The sequence below is a fragment of the Vicia villosa genome, linkage group LG5 (genome assembly GCF_029867415.1).
Source record: "Vicia villosa cultivar HV-30 ecotype Madison, WI linkage group LG5, Vvil1.0, whole genome shotgun sequence".
Taxonomy (NCBI): Eukaryota; Viridiplantae; Streptophyta; class Magnoliopsida; order Fabales; family Fabaceae; genus Vicia; species Vicia villosa.
This window is the reverse complement of record NC_081184.1, coordinates 142,402,545-142,415,814: the sequence shown is the minus strand read 5'-3', so window position 1 is coordinate 142,415,814 and position 13,270 is coordinate 142,402,545.

The window sequence follows — 13,270 nt, the reverse complement described above, 5'->3', positions numbered from 1 at the left end:
AACCAAATGAGTGATATGAGTGACTCATAATGGAGTATTAGAGATTGTTGAGCCATGGGATCATGACTTGATTAAAAGTCAACTTCCTAGGTGAATTAGGTCAAAAACCTAATTGTGGACCAGATGAATTTGGGAGTTGTTGAACTTGAATTGAAGTACATCTTGGCTTAGAGGCCTAAGGATCTTCATGAGTGGGAATAATTTGAATATGCTTGAGCTCTTTGAATCATGTCTTTGAGGCCTAAGGATCTTCCCAAGTGAAAGCCTTGATTTTAGTCTCTAATGAACTCAAAACCCTAATTTGGTGCCTTTGAGGGACTTGAGGCTTGATGTCTTGAGATTGGAGATCATGTGTAGATGAATGAAACATCTTGAGCCTTATGATTGTGTTAAGGATCATTTCAATGTTTGATTGATTCTTTGCCTGAATTTCCTAGCTTGAAACCCTAACCTGAGTACTTGGTAGACAAGTGACTGCTCTAGATATCTGTCTTGAGTTCATGGAGTCTGTGAGATGCCATATGGTGTGACATCTTAGGGGGGGTCAGAATTTGGGTATGAAAATCCCTAGAGACACCGTATAAGTTTATTAATGTTTTTTTAAAGTGGTTCAACTCCACCCTTTACTAGGAGGAGCTCATTTAAAACTAGAGCAAAACTATATATATATATATATATATATATATATATATATATATATATATATATATATATATATATATATATATATATATATATATGGACCGACCAAACATCTGAATTGTTAGCACACTCTTAGACCTTCTGTATTCACTAACTTGTCAACCCCTATAAATCAAAAGTTTATTAGTGTTAATTGCTCAAAAGTTTACTAGTGTTAATTGCACTAAATATGTGAAACAATTTTTATGAATGATTTGAACAATAAGCCCAATACAGAAGAAAAAATGTCAATTTTTTTTATTTATTTAATATTTTTGTGCTCTATTAGCATTCTCTTTTTTTAAAAAATTTATTTTTTGGAGAAGATGGAATATTGTGGTTGAAAACCCATGTCATTAAATTTTGGCTAAAAAAAATAAAAAATGTTTAGAATGAATAATATAGAGAATTATAACTAACACACACTTATATTATTTTTTTTATAAAAAAAATAGATATGAAAATATTAAATAATCAAATTTTAACTTTTTTTAGGCAAAATATTATTTTGGTCCCTTAAATATACTCTCGGGTTCAGATTGGTCCCTTAATTTTTTTCCGTGTCCCATTGGTCCCTTAACTTTTAAAATATTTCATTTTAATCCTTTTTGTCTAATCGACAAATTTAAGGACCGATTTCAAAGTTTTTTTCGTCGCTAATTAGACAAAAAGGACTAAAATAAAATATTTTGAAAGTTAAGGGACCAAAGTGACACGAAAAAAAATTAAGGAACCAATCTGAATCAAAGATTATAATTAAGGGACTAAAATGAGTATTTTATATATTTTTTTAATTTACATTTACGTTTTTTTATATATAAAAACATGGTTAAAAACCATAAAATTGGGAAAAATCTATGATTTCATCATGTTTTTAAAAGGAATAATAAATAGAAATTAAAATATATGTTTATGATTAATTTATACTTATTATTTGTTAAAAAAAATAATTTATTTTCATTTTCTAGCTCTATCAAATAGTCAATAGAACACGACATTTTCTTGAAAGGAAAAAAAATAAATATCCCTAGAAAAGAAAATTCTCTAATTCAAGTAGTCAATAGTACACGACAGTCTTATCTAAACTCTCTCAGTTTAGTGCCCTTTTCCTAATACTACCCAAGACTTTCAACTCAGGAACCTTTAAATCTAAGATCCCATCACTTTCACTGAACCATTTTCCAAGTGTTTGCAAGAACCAATTATTTTCTGCGTAATTCAAACCACAATTACACCCAATACTATATCTCTCTCTAAAATATGAAAGACTCACTGAGATAAAGTGTTACACAAAAAACAAAATAGAAAGACTCAAAGTAAACCTATTACGACACACAAAAAATCTTTCTTCAAAATCTCGAGTCTTAAAGTAAGGAGAACTTTGTCTTTATCTAAAAATTACGATCCATCCAAATGCCCAATAGGGTTCAACCAAAAATCACCCGAATCCAATATTCAGCAAATAAAATACTTCTAATAAATCCAAATCTTTTAATTAAATAATATTTAATTAAATATTCTTCATTCAACTTTATGATTTAATAAAATCTTTTTCGAATTAATTTGGATTAAAAATCTTTTCCCAAGTGAAATCTTTAAAAATGTATGTTTGACTTAAATTTGAAATAAATCTTCTAATAAGAGTTGAAGCGGTCACATGACATTTTGAGCAGCGCACACCAATGTCAACTAGAGACATAATGTCTCACAACAAGTCAATACATTTAGCTAAACAAGTTGCCTACAAAAATTAACCAATCACTTGTAATAACGAACCCCTTTGGCTATTTTTAGGCAAATCAACAATGCAAGAACATCTTCTAGATTAGGGCATACAAAACATATCAGATTAGAAACACGAACATTAAAATTCATCCAAGAAACAAAGGCAAGCATCTAATAAACATCATAACGAATATAATGTGCTTATTCTCCCCGTATTTTTCTCAAAGAGACAATGGCAAGAAAACTTAGTCAAAATAACACACCGAAACAAATCAATTCTAAAAAATAACATACCACCAGATCTACAAAAGAAATCACATAGACGAAGTAGAAAAGTCATTATCTGAAGTGACTTCATTCATATCTCCATCTTCCTCTTTAATATTGGATATACATAAGTCTGATCTTTAGACACAACATCATTATCAAACTCTAGGAACATCAAGAGCAACACCAACTTCATCCTCATTTATGATAATATCGTTCTTTTGGTCACTCAAAATTCCACAGATTAAGGAAGGGAAACCAATGGTAAGTTTTACAACATATGACTCATCATGTTTCATAAATTGTTCAAAAATACTTTTCCTACCTGAAGAAATAGCAATAATTTCTTGGAAAACCCTGGTTTCATGAATTAGTACATTGAGAATATGAATTCTAACTAGACCAAATAGATGAGACGCATTAAGCATAACTAACTGGGAAGAGTAATGTCAATGGCATGTTTCCTCACAAACAACTTGTAATTAAAATTAAGCACACCAGAAGAAACATTAACATTATCCTCATTTATGATCATTGTTCTCATTTTTCTCAACCACAAAAATATGCTTCTTTTTCTTAGATTTCTTCTTCTTCTTCTTCTTCTTCTTCTTCTTTTTCAGCCACACCCTTTTTATTGTTGACAACTATCTTCTTAGTTTTCTTATTCATTTATGCCAAGTAGACAATTTGTCAATCACTTTATTTAGTTTTCTGGGGGGGTTTTCTCACACCAGAAGTTTCATGAGTGTTCCATTTGAGAACAAGAAATATGGATGAGTTGAGGTGGTGGACTTCTGACACAGTGGTGCAAGTCTCCGGTGCAACTGAATGCGGAGGGGGGGGGGGGGGTGAATCTCCATGATTAACACTCAAACACCATGGTTATATTCAAATTGTCTACTCTTTTATATGTCAACCTATATTTTTTAGTCTTTTGTAAGTACCGCATCACCTTCTTGGCAACCATCTAATGATCCTTTCTAAGATTGGACTAGTATCTACCTAAGATGCCAACTATGAAAATAATGTTTGGTCTAGTAAAAACTTTAACATACACAAGACTTTATAAGGCATTGGAAAATCTCTATAAATAGTCTGTACTCTCTCAATCCATCATTAAGACACTAGTCCTTATTGAATTTTCACCTTAACTAACAAGAAATCCTTCGAGCTCACAATTTTGCATATGAAATTTCTCAAAAACTCAATTAATGTAAGGTTTTTGTAAGGTTTCACCCCAAAAATATGTTGGTAACTTACTTTCACTCATCACACTTCTCACCAAGTTTTCTATACATTTGTCGGCTACACCATTTTGTCAAGGATAAATATGATGTATTGTAGAAAATCCCACAACCGTGCAAATATGAAGTGAATTGTTCCATATGTTGTTCCACCTTATATTTACCATACTATTATCTATCACGAACATACATTACAGTCTTGAACACTTTTTCCAAATTTTTTTCTACTTCATTCGTTGAACTTATCAAGAGCTTCCGATTTTTCTTTAATCAAATATAGAAAACCATGTCAGGAAAAGTCATCAATGAATTTAATAAATGATTTATGGGAAATTTTAACAGTGACCCATGAGCACTCTTTAAGGACTTAAAAAAGTTTTTTTTTTGGAAATGCATATAATCAATGCATTGAAAATTAAAATAGTTAACTTTTCTAAAAATATTTTCTTTATTTGTAATCCTTAAAGAGTGTTTATGGGGAACTCGTTAGCCTGAACCATAATTTATTACCACAAATTGTATGAGTTATGGCCCCATTAATGTTAGGATGACCAATTTTTTGAGAGTTTAAAACTTTTAGTTTGGCATTTTCTATTGAATTTAGTATGTTTTTCTCTAATGCAATCCACACAAGTACCAAAATCATAAAAAATTTAAGCAAGGCAGAACACCTTTGCTTTGGTTAAACTATAAACCCTTTTCTAAGAAATATGATACAAACACTTATGTCATAAAATAAGAGATTTTTCCTCAATCTTATACTTTTAGCCACAAAAAGTTTCAACAACAAAGGATAAAGTAAGATTATTAGAAGTTAAAGATAAATTATATAAACTGTCAACTAAAATTTTATAACCAACAACTTAAAATTACAATGACACACTTATTTCCTACTTCCAAAAGTAAAAAAAAAAAATCAAGTTAATCCAATTAATAAACAAAAATAAGATTTTTCATAAAAAAAAGTACATAAAAGGTGTTTTTCAAAACAAATTCAAAACCGAAAAGTTTAAAACTTTGCTAGCATCTTTCATTGACCCCACTAATACAAATAAATCATTTTATATCTTCAGCTTGCTTTCCCTTGGACAAAGTTCCGTCAGGATTTTGAACGCCAACAAAGACACATCAATATGGGTTATGAAACCAATACCAAGTAACCAATAATCTACATAAACATCAACTAAATTAGACTAAAAATAAACAAAAGCAAACTTATTACCTACAAACTTATGCTTGTACTTGATTAAAGTTTTAAAATTTGCACAATCAGGTTTTTCACGTTCCTTCTCCTTACAGTAAAATCACCAAGTAATTTTATTAGATAAGCCTCGAGATCTCCTAAAAAGTGGTAATAACCTATACTTGGTTTTTGAAAATCTTGATTCTTGTAAAAAGTATTGGACGAGTTTTGTTTTTCCAGTTTCCCTTGGCATAATGAGGTTTGGTTGGATAGATAATCAAACTATCATAATCCTTTAATTCTTACATTTTTCTTCCTCAATATTACTCTTGGTAATAAAATTGTTCATACTCTAATTTATCCTAATAGTGTTACAATCAATCTTGATTTGAGTGAAATCAATAGGTACACAATTCAGGACATATGTCCTACTATTAACTTATCATTATAGTCAATATTATACGTTTTCATCTTGGTTTAAAGATCAATAATTTTTAAGATGAACTCTCCCACACCCCCAACAGTGTCATATTTCATGTCCAATAACTCTTTAAATAGATGCCCATACTCAACACTATCAGATAACAAATACCTCTATTTTAGAGAGCATTAAGGAATTTCTTAGTAGTTCATTCCTTAAGAAACCGACCAAAAAGATGTTTGAAGATAGTCCTTTTGATATCAACCATATATAAGCATATTATATTTGATGATCTTAATCTAAAACTTGTTGTAAATTGTTAGAATCTCGTAGCTAATTTCATTATGTTGGTTTTCTTGAGTATCTATAAATTCCAAAAATCAAAATCTTTATCCTATTTCAAACAACATAACTCATCCTAAAAAGTTAAATGGATATTATTTTCTTACCATTGTTTATGAAATTAAGTTTCTATAAATCTCAGCTTCTTTACAAGTAGCAACAATAATATAAGAATATTGAAGGATATCCCATAAATATATGATTAAAAGAAGATATCTATGCGCTTCTTCTTCTTCTTCTTCTTCTTCTTCTTCTTCTTCTTCTTCTTCTTCTTCTTCTTCTTCTTCTTCTTCTTCTTCTTCTTCTTCTTCTTCTTCTTCTCTATGCTCTACTCGATCCTTTGTGATTATCCTTTTACTCAATTTTTGATTATTCTAAAGGGGGAGAAGTATACCCTTAGGAAGAACTCTTTATATCTATTAGGATGAGTTAACACTCCAAAATTTCTCTCCATCTTAACCTCTTTTAAGCCGCCTCCCTAAGATATGCGTTGTCATTATTAAAATGAGAAAAAAATCGCTTTAGTGTTGAGAGAGAAAACACTTTGTAGAGTTTTTCTTGTGTAGCCATTGTTTTACCATTCTGATTTGTAATTGTAAAACAAGAGAGAATTGGTCTCTTGAACTCTGACGTATTATAAAGATTGCAAACTGAACCTGGGATAAAAATATGGTCTAAGAAAGTGAAGGTTGAGCATGTTTTAAAAGCTCTATGGTAGTGGAAGTCTCAAGAAGTAATCCTTAGCGACTGGAGTAGGTATCGTGGTTTAACCCCAAACCAGTATAAACTATGATATGTTCGTTTATTTCTCTTATATTTTACCGCTATTTTCTTTTCCATTTTAATTATTTTCTTCTTCTCTTTTCTCATAATCAATCAATTTTTTTTCTTCTAAATTTTGAGATATTTTTTTATCACAATTCACTCTTATGTGTTTGAACTCACTTTAATAACAAAAATGGGATAAAATGTAACATGATTTAACTTGATTTATTCAATTTTAAAGAAATTAACTATTATTTTTTAATAAATTTAACTTTTAACCCATTTAGAAACTCATATTTTTTGTTTTCTTTTTCCTTTTTATAATTTGGTGTGTAACTTAAGATGTTTATACAAATTGATGATCATGAAACTTAATTATGATTATATATATATATATATATATATATATATATATATATATATATATATATATATATATATATATATATATATATATATATATATATATATATATGCTTTGTACTTATCAATTTTTATATTATTTTAATTTGAGATGAATTCATACAAATTTATAAGTTGACTTTAAAATCGATTTTATAAATATAATAATTTAGCATTAAAATTCGAACTTGACTTCTTATTTCCATTAAAAAATGTTGATGAGACTATGAATTAATTAATACCAGTTGTAACTTGTAATATTTATAAATAATTTGTGTCAGATGTTACATTATTAATTTTTAAGTGCCCCATTTAAAACAGAAAAAAGAAACAGAGTAGTTGACATATTTTATCGTGAAATAAATTTATTAAAAATACAAAGTTGTCGTAGATAGATTGCTATCTCAGTTTCTGAATGCATGTTTAGTTGTTGGTTTTGCTTTATAGCTGTTCTTCCTTATTACCAATGATTTTTTTATGTTGCCGGCTGTCGGTTTAGCTGTCGTCTTACACTCTTCTTGTCTTCTTATGAATCCCACAATTTTTTTTATTCTATCCATTTCTAAAAAAAATACCATGTGCAATTTTTAAAATGTATTTCTAAAATAGTTATATTTCCGGTGCGTACTATTTATTATTAAAATTGATTGAAAATCGGAAATATATTTGTGGTTTTAAATTAGTAATATATTTACGGTTTCTGTTGGTATCAGTATCAAAACCATTTTAATGTATTTACGGTTGATTCACACATACAATTGAAAAAAAATCATAAATTACTGAATAACAAAAAGCTACTAAATCCGAACTAATATATATATATATATATATATATATATATATATATATATATATATATATATATATAATCATAATTAAGTTTCATGATCATCAATTGCTGGAGCAGTCGGAGCCCCTGAAAGAGAGGAAGAGCAGGTGTTTAAGAGATTATTCCCTCACTCATTGATTGACAAAGCAAAGGATTGGTATCTAGACCAACCCACTCAAACCATGACAAATTGGAATGAGTTAGAAGAAAAGTTTCTTGATAGGTTCTTCCCTCAGTCATGGTTGCTTGAAGCAAAAACAGCAATTTCAGTGTTCTCTCAAGGTGTGAATGAAACTCTCAATGAGGCATGGGAAAGGTATCAGTCAATGTTGAGAAAGTGTCCTAGTCATGGATTTGATGAACTCACTCAGATTCACATTTTTCGTAATGGCTTACAACCACAACCTAAGCTTCTGTTAGATGCTACTGCTGGAGGTTCCTTGATGGCTAAGACAGCAGAGGAGGCAATTGAGATAATTGAGAAAATGGCCAGGAATGATCATCAAGTGCAACATAACCGAGGAGTTGTTCAAAAGAAACCCGGGCTTATAGAATTAGGAACCAATGATGCTATTCTTGCTCAGAATAAACTTCTTTCTCAACAAGTGGAGGAGCTTACTAAGCAAATGGCAAGGTTACCTCAACAACTCAAAGAGCTACACGATCCTAACAAGAATAAACAAGTTGCTTTGTGTGAGCTTTGTAGTGGAGACCACCCTACCGGATATTGTCCACCGGTGAATGAAGTGAATTACATGGCAAATCAAAATCAAGGAGGCTATCAACAAAGACAAGCTCCTTACCAAAATCAAGGTGGATATCAACAAAGGCCAAATGCACCACAATATGGTCAAGGGTGGAGGCAAGACAATTATCAACAAAGACAAAGTCCTTATCAACAACAACCACCTTCTCAAGACAAGCCTTCAAAGTTGGAGGAGACTCTAAATCAATTCATGCAAGCATCAATGGCGAATCAAAAGAGTAATGAAGCGGCAATAAAGAATCTAGAGACTCAAGTCGGCCAACTTGCGAAACAACTAGCCGAGAAGCAAACCGGACCATCATTCACGGCAAACACTCAAACCAATCCTAAGGAGTATTGCAAAGCGGTTGTAACTAGGAGTGGAAGAGTGCTTGAAAGTGAAGTGGAGAAGGAGGTTGAGGAGGAGGAAGTTAGGATAGAAAAAGAGAAAGAGATAGAAAGTGAAGTAGAACCAAAGAAAGATGAGGGAGTTCTAGTTGAAAATGAGAGTGAAGAAAAAGTGAGTTAGAAAAAGAAAAAAATAGAGAGAAAAAGAAAAAGATTCAAAAGGGAAAGAAGAAAGTTATGAGTCTTCCCGTTCGTAATCTACCTTACCCTCATGCTCCCTTAAAGAAAGATAACGAGAGGCAATATGCTCGATTTCTGGACATATTTAGGCAATTACAAATTAATATTCCTTTTAGGGAAGCTTTAGAGCAAATGCCAAAATATGCCAAGTTTATGAAGGACATCCTCACAAAGAAAAGAAGTTACACTGAGCCCGAAACGGTTGTCCTGGATGCTAAATGTAGTGCAATCATTCAAAGTACTTTACCAAGGAAGGAAAGAGATCCGGGAAGAGTTACTTTGCCGGTCACTATTGGAGACATTCATATTGGAAGAGGTTTGGTCGACACGGGTTCAAGTATCAATTTGATTCCTTTATCCATGGTCAAGAGATTAGGCATTGTTGATATGAAAGATACAAGAATGACACTTCAATTAGCCGATAAGTCTACAACTATGCCTTTTGGGATAGCGGAAGACTTGCTTGTGAAAGTTGACAAGTTCTTCTTTTCAGTTGATTTTGTTGTCATTGATGGAGGAAGATGTTGATACCCCATTGATTCTAGGAAGACCTTTTATGAAGACGGCAAGGATGATGATAGACATTGATGATGGTTTGATGAAATTGAGGTTCCAAGATGAGGAAGTGTGTTTTGATTTCTCGGAAACAATGAAACATCCAAATGATAAAGGTGATTGTTTTAGAATTGGTGCTATGAAGGAAGTTATCATGCAAGTTGAAAGTCGAGCTCATGTGTTCAATCCTCTTGAGAAAACATTAACCAAAGCTCTTGATGTTCTCAATGAAGAAGAAGAAAAAGAGATTGAGGAGTGCTTGCGAGATCTTGATGCATTTGAAGAAATAAGTCCTTTTGAAGCAAAGATGGAAGAGTTGAAAGATGAGCCAAAGGTGGAGGAAACCAAGTTAGAATTGAAGATATTACCATCACATTTGAAATATGTCTTTCTCGAAGAAGGTGGTAAGAAGCCGGTGATAATTAGTAGCTCATTGTCAACCAAGGAGGAAGAGAAATTAATTCATGTGTTGAAAGCTAACAAGGAAGCAATAGGATGGGTTCTTTCCGATTTAAAAGGGATTAGTCCGGCCTATTGTATGCATAAAATTATGATGGAGGAGGATTTTAAACCGGTCGCTCAACCTCAACGCCGGTTGAATCCTACAATGAAAGAAGTTATAAGGAAGGAAGTGGTAAAGCTATTGGAAGCCGGAATGATTTATCCTATTTCCGATAGTGCATGGGTGAGTCCAGTCCAAGTGGTACCAAAGAAAGGAGGAATGACCGTGATCACTAATGACAAGAATGAATTGATTCCGACAAGGACCGTTACGGGATGGAGGATGTGCATTGATTACCGAAAGCTTAACCAAGCTACTAGGAAAGATCATTTCCCTTTACCTTTTATGGACCAAATGTTGGAAAGGTTATCGGGTCAAGAGTTCTATTGTTTCTTGGATGGCTATTCCGGGTACAACCAAATTTCGGTTAATCCGGAAGATCAAGAGAAAACGGCGTTCACTTGTCCTTTTGAATTTTTTGCTTATAGGCGAATGCCGTTTGGATTGTGTAATGCACCGGCCACTTTCCAAAGATGTATGCAAGCTATTTTCTCGGACTTCATAGAAAAGACAATGGAAGTTTTCATGGATGATTTCTCCGTCTTTGGAGCTTCATTTGATCTTTGTTTGAAGAATCTGGATGCCGTGTTGAAAAGATGTGTTGAAAGCAACTTGGTCCTCAATTGGGAAAAATGCAATTTCATGGTTACCGAAGGTATAGTTCTTGGTCACAAAGTCTCTTCCAAAGGAATTGAAGTCGATCGAGCAAAAGTGGAGGTTATTGAAAAGTTGCCACCACCAACAAATGTCAAAGGAATTCGAAGCTTCTTAGCCCATGCGGGATTCTATAGAAGGTTCATCAAGGACTTCTCAAAGATTGCAAAGCCTTTGAGCAATTTGATCAACAAAGATAAGCATTTTATTTTTGATAATGCATGTCTTTTAGCTTTTAATGAATTGAAACAAATATTGACCACCGCACCCATAATCATAGCGCCCGATTGGAAACTTGATTTTGAACTAATGTGTGACGCTAGTGATTATGCGGTAGGAGCGGTGTTGGGTCAAAGAAAAGGAAAATTTTTTCATGCTATACATTATGCTAGTAAGGTTCTTAATGAAGCACAAGTTAATTATGCAACAACTGAAAAAGAACTACTAGCTATTGTATATGCACTGGAAAAATTTAGGTCCTATTTAATTGGTTCGAAAGTTGTTGTTTACACTGACCATGCAGCGATAAAGTATTTGCTTACCAAGCCGGATTCAAAGCAAAGGCTCATTAGGTGGATATTGTTGTTACAAGAATTCCACTTAGAGATTAAAGACAAGAAAGGAGCGGAAAACTTGGTAGCGGATCATTTGTCAAGGTTAGTGAATGAGGAGGTAACAAACAAAGAAGAAGAGGTTTTGGAATCATTCCCTGATGAAAAGTTGTTCATGGTAGAAGAAAGACCGTGGTTTGCTGACATGGCTAATCACAAGGCATCGGGATGGATACCAGAAGATTGGAGTAAAAGCGCAAGAAATAAGTTCCTTCATGATGCCAAATTTTATGTGTGGGATGATCCATACTTGTTCAAAATTGGTGTGTATGGTGTGTTAAGGAGATGTGTGACAAGGGAAGAAGCAATGAGAATCTTGTGGCATTGTCATAACTCACCTTATGGTGGACACTATGGTGGACAAAGGACGGCGGCAAAAGTTCTCCAATCCGGGTTCTATTGGCCAACGTTATTCAAAGATGCTTACTTGCATGCACAAAGTTGTGACAATTGTCAAAGAAGTGGTGGAGTGGACAAGAGAAACGAGATGCCATTGACAAACATGTTAGAAGTGGAAGTGTTCGATTGTTGGGGAATAGACTTTGTAGGACCATTTCCTTCATCTTTTGGTTGCGAGTTTATCTTGGTTGCGGTTGATTACGTTTCAAAATGGGTGGAAGCAATAGCATGTCCGAAGGCGGATGGAAAAACCGTAATCAAGTTCTTGAAGAAAAACATTTTCACAAGGTTTGGAACACCAAGGATTCTCATTAGTGATGGTGGCTCACATTTTTGCAACACTCAACTTGAGAAAGTATTGGAACAATATGGTGTGAAGCACAAAGTAACAACGGCCTACCATCCGCAAGCTAATGGTCAAGCCGAAGTGTCCAACCGAGAAATCAAAAGAATCTTGGAAAAAACAGTTTCTTCATCAAGGAAAGATTGGTCTCACAAGTTGGATGATGCTTTATGGGCTTACCGTACGGCATTCAAGACACCGATTGGTTTGACTCCATTTCAAATGGTTTACGGGAAAAGTTGTCATTTACCCGTGGAATTGGAGCATAAGGCATTTTGGGCCTTGAAGTTGCTTAACTTTGATCCAAAAGAAAGTGGTGAAAGGAGAAAATTACAATTGCTTGAGATGGAAGAATTGCGGTTACAAGCCTATGAATCCAACAAAATATACAAGGAAAAGGTGAAAGGTTATCATGATAAAAAGATTGTGGAGAAAGAGTTCAAGGAAGGGCAAATGGTTCTATTGTTCAATTCAAGGTTAAAGTTGTTTCCGGGCAAATTAAAGTCGAAGTGGTCGGGTCCGTTCCGAATCAAGGAAGTAAAAGACTATGGAGCGGTTGTGCTTGAAAATCCGACCACAAATGAAAGTTGGAATGTGAATGGTCAAAGACTCAAGCCGTATCTTGGTGGTGAAGTCGATCGAAGTTCGGAATCCATTCCGATTTTTGATCCGTAAAGCCGCCTCGGACCGTCGAGCTAACCGACGTTAAACAAAGCGCTAGTTGGGAGGCACCCCAACATTGTAAGTATTATCTGTTTTTAGTGTTTTGGGACATTTGAAAAGTCGGTGGAGAAATAATCGAGTGGGACAGACTGATAAAAAACCAGAAAAACTCAGTTTTCTGTCATCCGCTCAGCGGACCCCCCTCCGCTGAGCGGACCTGCTAAAAACCAGAAAAATAAAAAAGGGCCCAATGGACCAAACCGGTCCAAAGGCCCACTTAAGAAAGAAGTC